Genomic DNA, 12,394 nt, shown 5'->3' with positions numbered 1-12,394 from the left:
TATAGGCTACATATGCATAAGGATTTATACACGTGTACTGTATAGGTCCTGTATCTGCAAGCAGAGAGAGTAGATTGAGGAAATGATCGGTTTCAGCTGCTATAGTCTTTCTGTGACTTGTCTTTTTTTCATCTACTGCATGTTTGAATGTTGATGCATGTTGTCACTGTGGTTTCATGTCAGGGGAACCACCAGATGGAGCTACCCCTCCACTTCCACACACCCACCTTAGATACTCAATAAGATAAAGGCTTTGTACCACATGTCAATGAGAGAGAATGCAGCTCTGTCTTTATTGGATTTGTGTTATCTGGAACAGCTCACGATAAAGTAATTAATTGTTGCCTAAAGACGCCATTAATATACTATTGTGTACTGCATACCTGTAAATAAAAAAGCAGCATCAAGCTCTGCATAACAGACTCATTACTCTACTTTCACAAAGTGGACAGCTGTACATGTAGAAATAAAACACACATACACACACTGAACTCCCACCCACCAAGCTGAGTAACTGATGACTCTTAGGGTCTCATAATCAATAATTGTGGTACACTTGAGATGTTGGGTTGAAAGAAATGAGTGCCAGCATCCTATGAAATCATGTTGATTTTCTTAATTTTGTTGATAGTTAGAAAAAAGTGTTCTCCTTACTTTGAACCCTTTTAAACATCTCTATGTAATAGCTTTTTCTTTTCTCAGCAGACATTTTAATTTGTCATACAAGGAAATCACAGATGTTACTGGTAATATTAACAATGGCTCCTTTCCTCACAGGTGTGTCAATAAGCTATGTCAGTGAGGCAGATTGCACTATAAGCCTTTTTACATAGCAGACATTTTGACATGTCACAGTAGGAAAAGCACAAGTGTAACTAATAACATTAACGATGACTCCATTCTATTCAAGTGTTCCAGCAAGTCGTGACAGTGTGACAGTGAGACAGTGAGCTGACATGCACAGAACCAAGACCTTGAACCTGGAGTAGGTAAATGGAAAGAAACTATCATTTTATTATTTACATGTGTTTTTCCTACAGTGACATGTCAAAATGTCCTCTGCAATACTGTAACTGGAAGATCTCAAATGAATTCATTAATAATGTTATTAATTAAACCTGTATGACAAGCGAAAATGTCTAATTTGAGAGAAGTGTGTGTTTTCTTTTCACTTATTAACCAGGGAAAAGTCTCATTGAGATTAGTCATGTTATCATTTTCTCAGCTCTTAGCCATTAATTTACCACAAACCCAATGTTTCCCCAGCCATAACAAAGTACCAAGTTATCTAGATTTAACCAATAAGTGAAAAATCCCAAAATGCTTTTATCAGTCTGTAAATGTGACTCCATCTACTTCTTAAAGCCACTTAAGCCTATAAATCACAAGTTTAAATAAAACTCTGTAGTCAGTATTCTTTATTTTATCTCTTTCCTTCCTCAAATTTATGATGTCGTTTTGAAAAAATCATACATTTGCCTTCTGTGTGAACAAATGAATTAAAGTCATATGAATGCATGCTTGATTTGTGACTGGTATTGGCCTTTTTCCCTGGCAGACATTTTGATATGTCACAGATGATAAATCTAATAGTAGATGAATTTCATTTAGCGACTTCAGCTTCTAGGTCCTGGTATTGTGCATGCTGGCTCACTGTCAAACTGTCATGGCTTATTGGTACACTAAGGCTACGTTCACACAGCAGTTAAAAGTGACCTGAATCTGATTTGTTCGCTCAAATGTGACCCATATCTGATTTGTTTCTGACAATGTGAACAGCACAAGATTCAGGCCACTTTCAAATATGTTTCTGAATCAGATATATGTAAAGTGCCTTGAGATGCTGCTACACACTGTTTTTAGCATTAGACCATAAATGAGACTACCAGTAACTTCACCAGCTGTTGCTATTGCCATGTTCGCTTCCGTAAACACCGCTCTGTGCGTGACGTCATTAATGATCAACTGAACATGTGGGTCACTTCAGGAGGCCACATTGAGCATTAAAGCCTGCAGTGTGAACGTAGCCTTGGAGAACAGAACAGAGTCATCGTTAATGTAATTAGTAACACCTGTGCTCTTCTTAATATGGCTTGTCAGAATGTTGGTATTTTATTCACTTTTCAGGATTGGCATCTTTGACTCATTTACTACTGTAATGAGTTACAGGTCAGTGCTGAATTTATCCGTACATTGGAAATTCATTTTTTCCTATATGAAAAGTGACTGTGCCAGTTTGAATCACACTATAATTGTCAGGCAGTGCTGCTTATAAGAACATTTTGTGAAAATGATAGAGTATGTGTCCTATGAATATGTATAAAGCAAACACACCTGAGCTCTCAGGGCTGAAGTGGACTGCAGCAGTAGTGTTGTCAGTGACCACAGTGAGGAAATCAAGATGATTGTCAACTATATCTGGCTCCCCTTCACACTGCATGGCTATGGCTATAATCTCTATACTCTAACCAGCAATGTATACAGCTTCTGGCATTGAGTTTTAGCTACGTTGTGGCTTATGGTGATCTGCTGCCATTCTTGTTGGTGTGTTTGTGTCCACCGGGTACATGAGACATGACCACTTTGTTATTTTTCTCAGGCTGTCCAACAGATGCCCTCAGACTTTCCCTCATTTCCCCATATGCACACCAGACACCTGCTGCCCATTCCATCATCAGCTCCTCACTTTATATACCGGTTTGCCATTTCATTTAAGTTTCTCCCACGTTACTTTGTTTCTTGATTGTATACTTATACCAACTTGATCATGTTCCTGTCTATTCATTTATCTGTTGCTGCTGTTCCAGTAGTTTTAACTGTTTTTGACTTGCCTGCCTGCACATTTTCCCTTTAGACGTGTTTGCATGTTTTGAACTGCGTCCCTATTGATTAACTTTAAACCTGTTTTGCTGATTTTGAGCATTAAAACTCCTCATTCAACTTGCCTGTTGAGTCTGCATTTAGGTCTTCCACCTGTCTGTGCTATTCTCACTCATGACAGTACAAACTGGCCAGTCATGGACCCAAAAGACAAACTTCATGACAGATTTTTAATCTTTTTCTCTTCTCGCAATAAGTGTAAACATGCCTCCAGTAGAGAGGACAGAGGGGCAGCTCTATCATTGACAGGCTGAGAAGTGACCTCAAGGCCTTGGTTGAGGAAATTGCTACCTGTGTGGGCAGAGGACTTTATCAACACTTGTGAATCCCAGTCTGCACTTCAGTCAACAAACCTGCAGCATGATAGCCTTTAACCTGCACCCCAACCTGCTAGGATTCATCAAACCCTGCTACAGCCACATTACACAAGCGTGCAACACTTAATACAATTCTACCCACAGAGGGAGCTATAATAATCAATTATCCTATAATATAAATTCTGTTTATAAAAAAATTAAGCCTAGTACCCAAAAATTCTCAATGCACGATATATTGAAGCACTGATGACACCAATAGCTCCACCTTGTGGCCATTAATAAAACAACACCAACCTTAAATTGTCATATCTCATAAATATAATATTCCATTGCAACCAAATTCAGCAATATTGTACAGATGAGGACGCTGAACAAATATGTTTGATATAACCTCACCCATAGGTTGAAATTGCTGGTAGAACAGCAGCTTGTTGCTAACCTTGCTAACCCTAGATGCAGTAGCTGGCAGTCTAATCAGCAGCAAACACACACACATTCTAGCTGGGGTTTTTTCAGTTTCTTCCTTTTGATTCATCAGCCATCATAACTTTATCTTGCTCTTTCGTCTGATTAATCTTGCTCTTTGGAGGTATTTACTCCAGTATTTTAAAAAAGCAAAAAGGTAAACTGAACATTGTAGTTAAAGAGGCAAAAAGGATGATCATTTAAGCCTCTGTGTGATTTAAACAGGGGACTGGTTGTGTCTGTTGAGAGTGATGCTATTCATTACAAAGACCCTAGCTGTTAAAAGATTCAACATCTTGTGGGTGGTGTTATACCTGGATGAACACGTTTTACATTGCAGGGATCATTTTTCCCTGAAGGCTGCACTGGTCCCAGTATTATCTCCTACCTTCTCTGTGGTCAGAGCCAAGGGCTTCCAGATGGCATGAGCACCCTGATGCATAAAACAGCATATTCATCCCAGTCTTCTGTCATCTACAAAGCTCATTAGGGCTTACATCTTATCCAGGGATAAAGGGACAGAAATACTGTCAAGTAAATCACTGCAAGACACTGAGATCATGTCCCCACTATTAGCAACCGTCGAGTGAGTTTATATTCAATTAAAATGGAGTAGCCTGACTGAAAGTGGGGTCACCAAAAACTAAAAAATCAGCATTTCCTCACTAAGATGTTAATCCTGGAAGTGTGACAATAGCTTGAAAATACATTTGTACCTTTTTATAAATACATCTTACAGAAAATCCAAACAATTAAAACATTTTATAGACTTCATTTTTGGTATTTCATCATCATTTTCTGGATTTTAGATGTTAGTATTTCTATCAAGGCCATAGGTAAGAAATCCTGCTTGCCCAGATTGTTCCACAACTTTATTATGCAGATATAATAGGACACTGCTATATATCAGACAGAGGATGCAGCGCTGCATAATAACAGGCGAGCTGAAACTTGTCAGTGATCTGCATGAGTCCCATCAAGCAAGTTCCAATTTGCCTCTACACTGATATGAATACATGTTTAATTAGATTCACTTTAATGTTTTTGGAATAGCCTACTACAAGGCATCTGCCACCGTAGATAGAGGCTCATCTGTTGCTGACAGCATGGTTAGACAAACACCACTCTTGCCTATTAAAATGTCTCACAGTGTGTCCTTACTATGGCCACCATTGTTGAGGCGCAACCTTGAATAGGGTTTGATAAAGCTGAGATGGGAGAACAGCTGCAGGGGTAGTTTCTTTTTGGATAATGGCTAGAGGGGGTAGCTATCTGTCTCCTCATCACCATGCCAGTGGTAATAAAATGTTGCTTTGTGGCAGAGGATGGAGGCAATCCTGCTGATAACTGTGATCTCAGAGCTGCTGGAGGAGGGGTTGAGACAGAGAAGCCATTAGAGAAGAAAGGAGAAGTAATCTGATCATGTCCTATAGGGGGAAACACTACATCAGTCAACTGTGCCATAATCTCACTTTCTGCCTCGAAGCAAACATAAATGTCCTATTTGTTCTGAGTTTACATCAAATGACATCTTTTGCGTTCCTGGTCGTATTCTAACGTCTGTATCATGACGATAACCTCCTCACTCACCTGACTGCAGACAAACACATGGTTTGGCTCCTTTAATGTATGTTCAGAAAGTCAATTGCATGCTGGGTGATTGCCAGAAAAGACAGAGTCATTAATAATGATTGAAAAAGACTGAATCAATTTAGTTAATTTATGTTTATCAAAATTGGTGCCAATATTGCTCTTGAGCTTGAGAAAATCATCTTCACAACTTGTCACCATTTTCACATCGATTGTCAAAAGATTCAAAATAAGTCAAATTTGATTATAAAACACTTAATGAGTGGTGAGGTGACTACTTTTGTTTCAATAATTTCTTGTTCACCTTACTGCTTACTACTAACATTAACATAACTATGCTCTATTAGAATTGTGTTATTTCTTACATGATGAGAATAAGGAAGTAAAAACTGTTCCGTTAAGAACATTTTATGCATTTTAGAGGTTAAAGGCAGACTTTTAATTAGTTCAATCAAAAATTCACTATTTTTGAAAATGTGTATTTTTTCAGTTTTATATCACTTCAAATAAAAATATTTGGGCTTGGACTGGTTGATTGACAGAAATGCATTTTCAAGATGCCATCATGGGCTCTGGGAAATTACAACATGGTATTTTTCACTCTATTTTGACAGTTGAATTGATTAGTCAATTATACAAAACACTGATTACAAATGTTCAGGAAAAAACTGCACCAGCATTTTCTTCATATTCATTGACTTGGTTCATGTCAATGTATTATATCATTGGAATATCATCCTGGTATTTATATCCCATTTCCCTGGTATAGAACTGTGTAGGAAGCATTTATTTTGGTGTGTGTGGGTGTGAGATATTCACACATCAATAGTCGTGGCCATGACCTATAAGAGGCAGGTTCCATAGCATCTGTGTAGGAAAAGTAACAGCAACACATAATTTAGTTTCAGTGAATTCATCCTACTGTCTCAAAGATAAACTATTTTCTCCCTTTGAGGGGCTGCACCGAGCTTTCACAATCTGCTGACTAAGATGCTTGCTAAGAACCCAACACACCTTATCAAATGACTCATAATGTACTGTAACAGGATTTTTCCTCCTCTTAGTCTCGAGGCCACAACAACATAACACATTGTATAATTCCATCAATGCCTTGCTATAGCTTCTGCTGAACATCCAGTTTGTGATGAGTGGTTTTCAGCTGCTGTGGTCTGTGCATATGACTCATTTTGCAAAATGCCAAAATATGAATAAAAACAAAAAACAAGGAGGTGTTCTAAGTCCTCTTTTGCTTTTTATAAAATACTTTCTCTACCTTGCAGCTTTTAGTACGAAGATTAGTTTAGGCATTATTTGCTCAACATTCTTCTTTAGGGATTAAGACAGCTTAAAGTGTCTGTATTGTCCATTAGGTTGTTAAGGCAATCACTGCAACTAAGACATATAGATTGCCTGTTTACCTCCATCACATTAAAGCTGTATTTTAGAGCCAGTCTGGCAGTATAAGATTTCCACTGAAGTGCTCCTATTATAATACTGACTTCATACTGGCACTGTGTACTCATATGTGTGTGTTTTCATATGGATATTCTGTGTGTGATGCAGTGTCTCTCATATATCCTGCTGCATTGTTATCATATCTGCGCGTCTAAATTAAAAAAAGTTGTGGGGAAGATAGAGCCTATGGGGAGAGGGTAAATCTATAGGCAACTGTCACCATGATAAATGAATCAGAACAAGTCAGTTTTCCTTCACTGTACAGTAGAAAAGTCTCAATGGGATAAAATGATGCCCATTTATAGGCTTATCTGCTTGCATTACGTGAAGAGAAATCTATATTTTCCATTTTGGCATCGATTGATTATCTTTTAGTGAAGCTCCATAATCTTGCATCAAACAGGGAGTGCAAATAGATATCTTAGGCTGTATCCATAATTCATTATTATTGAGGATTCTTATAAATTAGATTTGTGGGTAAATACATGTACAGTAAAGATGTGGAGTGTTACTTCTCTGAGATGCAGGATTTGGATGTAGGAGTAGTGTGTTTACAGCAAAACTACTAGACCATGACATTTGCTGTTTCAGGGGATTCACAGCTATATGCAGCCAGTGGGATGTAAAGCTGTCCAATCATCCTTTTCCCAGTAATTAACAGAACCTAGCTACATCTCAGACTACTGTTGTTCATTTATTTATTTATCTATTTTCTAACTTCTGTGTTTCTTTGTTTTTATAGATTTATGACAATCTGAAAAGAAACGGTGCTCTGTCAGGCATTCATTTATCATAATTAGTTTTGCAGCATTTATATACACAGAATGCAAATAGTCACTGATATTGCAGGAATTGTACTGCGACCAACAGCGGTCGCTCATCTGAGCATGTTTCAGGAAGATAAGGATCCAAAGCAGGCTTATCCGCTGTCAGGCACTCCCCCCCACACATTAGCTCCCTATTCTAAAGTGGTGTTTGATAAAAAGATTATGACAGTACAAGAACTGGCAATATGTTGGCTGGAATACCCCAGAGACACTTAAAAGTCTACTTCACTCCTCCTTGTGCCATTTGGCTTGTCATAAAGTTATGATATGTAAGTTTCATAATTCCTTTCCACTGGCTGCCCTTGAGAGCTCCGCGGTATTGAAAGTGAGTGAATTTGAAAGGTACAATAATGCATGAGAACTGCTGCGAACTACAAGCATCCACCGCTCTTACTGTGGACCACCTCCAGGTTTTGACTGGGCTGTAGTCATGAGAGAGAAATATGCTTTACACTGGAGGATCCTCTTGAAAAGATACAATTTAGAGGGCATACAAAAGTTTGTCACGCTCTGCAGGATGACTAAATTGGACATGTTGCATAAAGGCATTCAGCAGGTAGAAGAATAACACAAGCATCAATGAAAAGGGGCCAATAGATGGATGTGGAGAGACGGTAAGGTGGCATAATTTCCAACCACAGAATAAGTTTTTTTTGCTTTTTTGTAGCATGCTTTAACATAGTACTTAGTGACTCTTCTTAAGGTGATAAAGCTTGGATTATCTTTCCACTTAGATGGCTTCAAATAGTCAAAAAGACTTGGGACACAAGAAATCTGTGAAATGAGTAATCTCATACTGTTGGATAGGCTTAATTTCTTAAAATGTGGGTTCCATAACTGACCTAAACCTCAACCCAAAAATAATTTACCATCCAGGATTCATGAGTAGAACTATTGTTGTTGGACTGTAAATCTAATTAGATTCTTGTTGGCAAATCCTTCACAGCAGGAAAAGTGGGAAAATGGTTTTCATTAAAACCAAAATGTATACAGACACATGCTTATGAACACTAACACACACACACACACACACACACATACACATACACAGACGTGAGCGCGTACACACACACAAAGGAGCTGGATTAAAGTTGTCGAACAAACGTACTGAGTGACATGCACTTTTGTCATTTTGCAGATTACTGCAGTGAAATGGGAGTCTAGGCAAAGCTACAGCACAGTACATGCAGCTTAAATTTTGTATGTCACTTTGACTTATTCATTAAATTAGTAATAACTGTAACAGTTAAAAAGCTGTAGTGATCCGTACTGAGATCAGGACCATGGACAGAGCCAGTGGGTGAAAGTTGGATTTCCTACCTTCTTGGCTTGTTTTATTAATTGATTTCAATTATTCAATGAAATGATTACAGACATAATCTACTGTAGTGACCTTTGACCTGCAAATGTTGCTATTTTAATTAAATCGCTGCAATCGCTACATGTTATCTGAAGGTTTCTGAAGCATTCTTCTTAAATCTCAGAGGACCATGTTTGGCAAATTGGCCTTGTCAAGCCAGATCAAAATCAATAAACCTTCACTCCTTTCAGCATTGTTGAGCATGCTTTTTGCCTTTTGTGTCAGCCTTACATTGCTAGAGCTTGTGAAATGCATCTGATCACTTTCACACATCAAACAGACCTGTGTGGAGTGTTTTGAAAATGACGAAATGATTGATTTCACCATATGTTCTCAATCATTGTGAGCGCCTGCTCCCGCTCAGCAGGTTGAAAGGAAATCCCTCACCCACTTCCCCATTTCATTTATCCCTGTAGGTGGATGGTGTGTCCTCCCTTGTCTCCTCATCTTTATTCACTGCAGGAGCCCTTGTTGCTGCACTCTGGAGGATTGTCTCCCCTCTGTCTTTCCCACATGCCCTCTATATCTCATGTAAAATGCCAGTTAAGGTGTGTCCTGAGCATTGGCTGCTGTACATTTACCATTTAACACTTGCATTACTGTAAAATGGCTGCTGTGTCTGCACTTGGCATTTAAAGGGGAATACACGTGTTTTAATGTTTTATAAAGCAGCTTTAAAGTGAGACTATATAACTTGTGAAAAAAATGGAATGACAACTCCTTCATCCTTCAATAAATTGTTAAATGTAACCTGATTTAACTATCAAAATAATTGCTGATTCATTTCTGTGGATCAGCTAATTGATTGATCAACTAAACACTGTAGCTCTGGTTTATGCACCAGTTATGTAGCTCTGGTTTATACACCAGTTATTGATGCTTTACAGTAGGAGTCACGATTGTCAACAAATGTGCCATTTAACACTTTTAAAATGTCCTCATATTTGCTTACAACTGATTTGTTTCATAAAGAAGTTATTAAGTCGTTGCTTATAAATGCTAAACTTGGGAAAAGAAAAGCAAGTGTTGATGTCCATAAATGCAGCATATGTCTCAGTTTTTAATATTGTTGTTCCCTGAACATAAAATGGACTCAGGTTTAGTTTCAGCTTCAGCTGCACTGGTTTCCTCCCACAGTCAGGTACACTGTAGACTCTAAATTGCCTGAAGGTATGAATGAGTGTCTGTACAGTATGTCTTAAATCCTGTAATGACTTTCCTGCCTTCCAACCGGTGCATGCTGGGACAGTTTCCTACCCCCTCCCATGACCCTGAAAAGAAATTAGTGGGAGGAGAATATAGCTGAATGTCAGTAAAAGGGGAAAATGTGTTTCACTTAATGTCCCATGATCATTTTTTTACCCTCTTGTTTTTCATCATCATCATCATTAATGTTATGTGTGTTGTTACTAATGCGTTATTCTGCTCGTGTTTCATGCTTTTTGGTGAGTCTTGTGCTCTCAGACACAATGTATATAATCATATTAGCCAACCACAAAGGGCTCAGGCTATAATTAAGTAAATGGGGAGGCCTCTTGTCAATAACACAGACACAACTTTATATTGATGTCTTCTTCTGCTTCATCTCTGTCCCATGCTTTCTTACAATTTGAATTGACAAGGACAGACCGCTGAGATATCTGTGCTGAGCATGCCCTTGTTCTGTATTCTGTCTTGATATTTGTAAGCCAATTAGCTAGATTAGAAAGCATAATCAATACTGCCACCTATTATGCAACCCAGCCCCAGCACTGCTGTTCTCCTCTAAGAAAAAACAACTGCTGCCTGTCAAAACAATTGGAGTTTCTCATAGGATATTCTTATAAGCTCAGTAGTGTTTTGGGAAATAATGATAGACAAAGCTAAGTGCCTCATCACTGTTGTTCCCCACATCATCTCTAAGTGACAGTTTCTTGTGACAGAGACACACTGCTTCCACTCCAGTTGGATAATGCATCTTTTTAAAGCATCAGTCGATATGTACACGGATATTTTCACGGATCAGCAGCTCCAGGTCATCATTGATTTTGTTAGAATCTCCCCTGCGTGTCCACCAACTCAAAAGGATATTGTTCTTTTTCTGAACAGTAATTTGAGCCTTGTAAAAGTTCACTCAGCTGTGCCCTATTGTCCTGAAAATTGTCAATAAGAAGTCCTAAGCAGCGCCACTGCCTCTCTGGTTTTGTGTGCGGTCTGGATTTTGCCTTCCCAAAAGTATCAGTAATGTACAAAATTGTCCATCTCCATCACAATAAATATTCTTCTGTCGGGTCTTAAAAGCATACAGAGTGGGTCATTATTCATTTAAACCCATTGAAACAAAAGACAACAGGGTGAGATCATGTCTCACTTGTCCTTAATAACGTTCTTAGGAAGCATCATATGTAAAATAGGCAATCACATACAATGTGTGATATAGTCATGATCATTTATTATATTCAATGTTGAAAAGCATATTCATTAAAGTACTGAACTTAACCACAAAATAAACAGCTATTTATAAATAATGAATCATTTCAGTCATTTTTCAAGCAATATTATTTCAGTTTTTTTCTGGTTTGACAATTTATTATGTCACAGTGCTTATATATATATGGATTCGTCATTTTTGGACGCACAGAGAAGTAACTGAAGACGTCACGTAATGATACTTCAGTATAATTTGCTGATAATACCTTTATACTTGTTTTGAATGCAGTACTTGCAGTATTTTTACACGGTATGGCTACTTCTTAAGGCTAAAGGTTGATTTCTGTATAATTTATAAAACTTTAAGGCAGATTAGCTCAGGTGGAGTCTCTCACTTTTACATTTTTTCCCCCGGTGCAGAAAGTGAATAACCGTTCCTCAGTATACCCTCAGTGCGCAAGGCACAAAGAAACACTGCTGCACTCCAGTGAACATGTAAATCTTCTGTTACCTGGGGAAATGATGATTCCCCTCTTGCTTATCCAACTGCACAACTTTAGTGTCTTATTTAATTCTCTCCTCCTTGTCATTCAATGGATGGACACAGTACAGGTATGAGCTCACCATACGCGCTGACAGGCTGCAATGAGCCACTGTAACGTCCACACGAAGGAAACAGCTCCGTACATCTCCTGACCAAGCAAGCCTGAAGATAGATGAGTTGATTTGAGACCGGAGCGCGATTTCTACAGAAACATTTTGGTGCAGGGGAGTCAGAAGATACTACTACTGCTGGCATTCCCACCCTCAGCTTTTGCACAAAGAAGCGCGTCCGGTCGGATCTAAGCTGCAGTCCACTTCAGTTCAACTGCAGTGCTACAACTGTGAGAATGAATCCATCATGAAAGTACGCGCCGATTGCTTTTCTCGTGAACTCTTTCTTGACCAGCCAGCGCAATCTGGAGGATTTGCAGACTTATATCCACAAGTGGAGCGTCTTTTTTGTTCGCTTTCAGCTTTCAGCTTTCAGCCACACACATATCACTCCACTACTACAATGAGACAACGTGTTGGGCTAAGTAAAGGAAATG

The sequence above is a fragment of the Scomber japonicus genome, chromosome 14 (genome assembly GCF_027409825.1).
Source record: "Scomber japonicus isolate fScoJap1 chromosome 14, fScoJap1.pri, whole genome shotgun sequence".
NCBI lineage: Eukaryota > Metazoa > Chordata > Actinopteri > Scombriformes > Scombridae > Scomber > Scomber japonicus.
Note: the sequence above shows the minus strand (reverse complement) of the source record.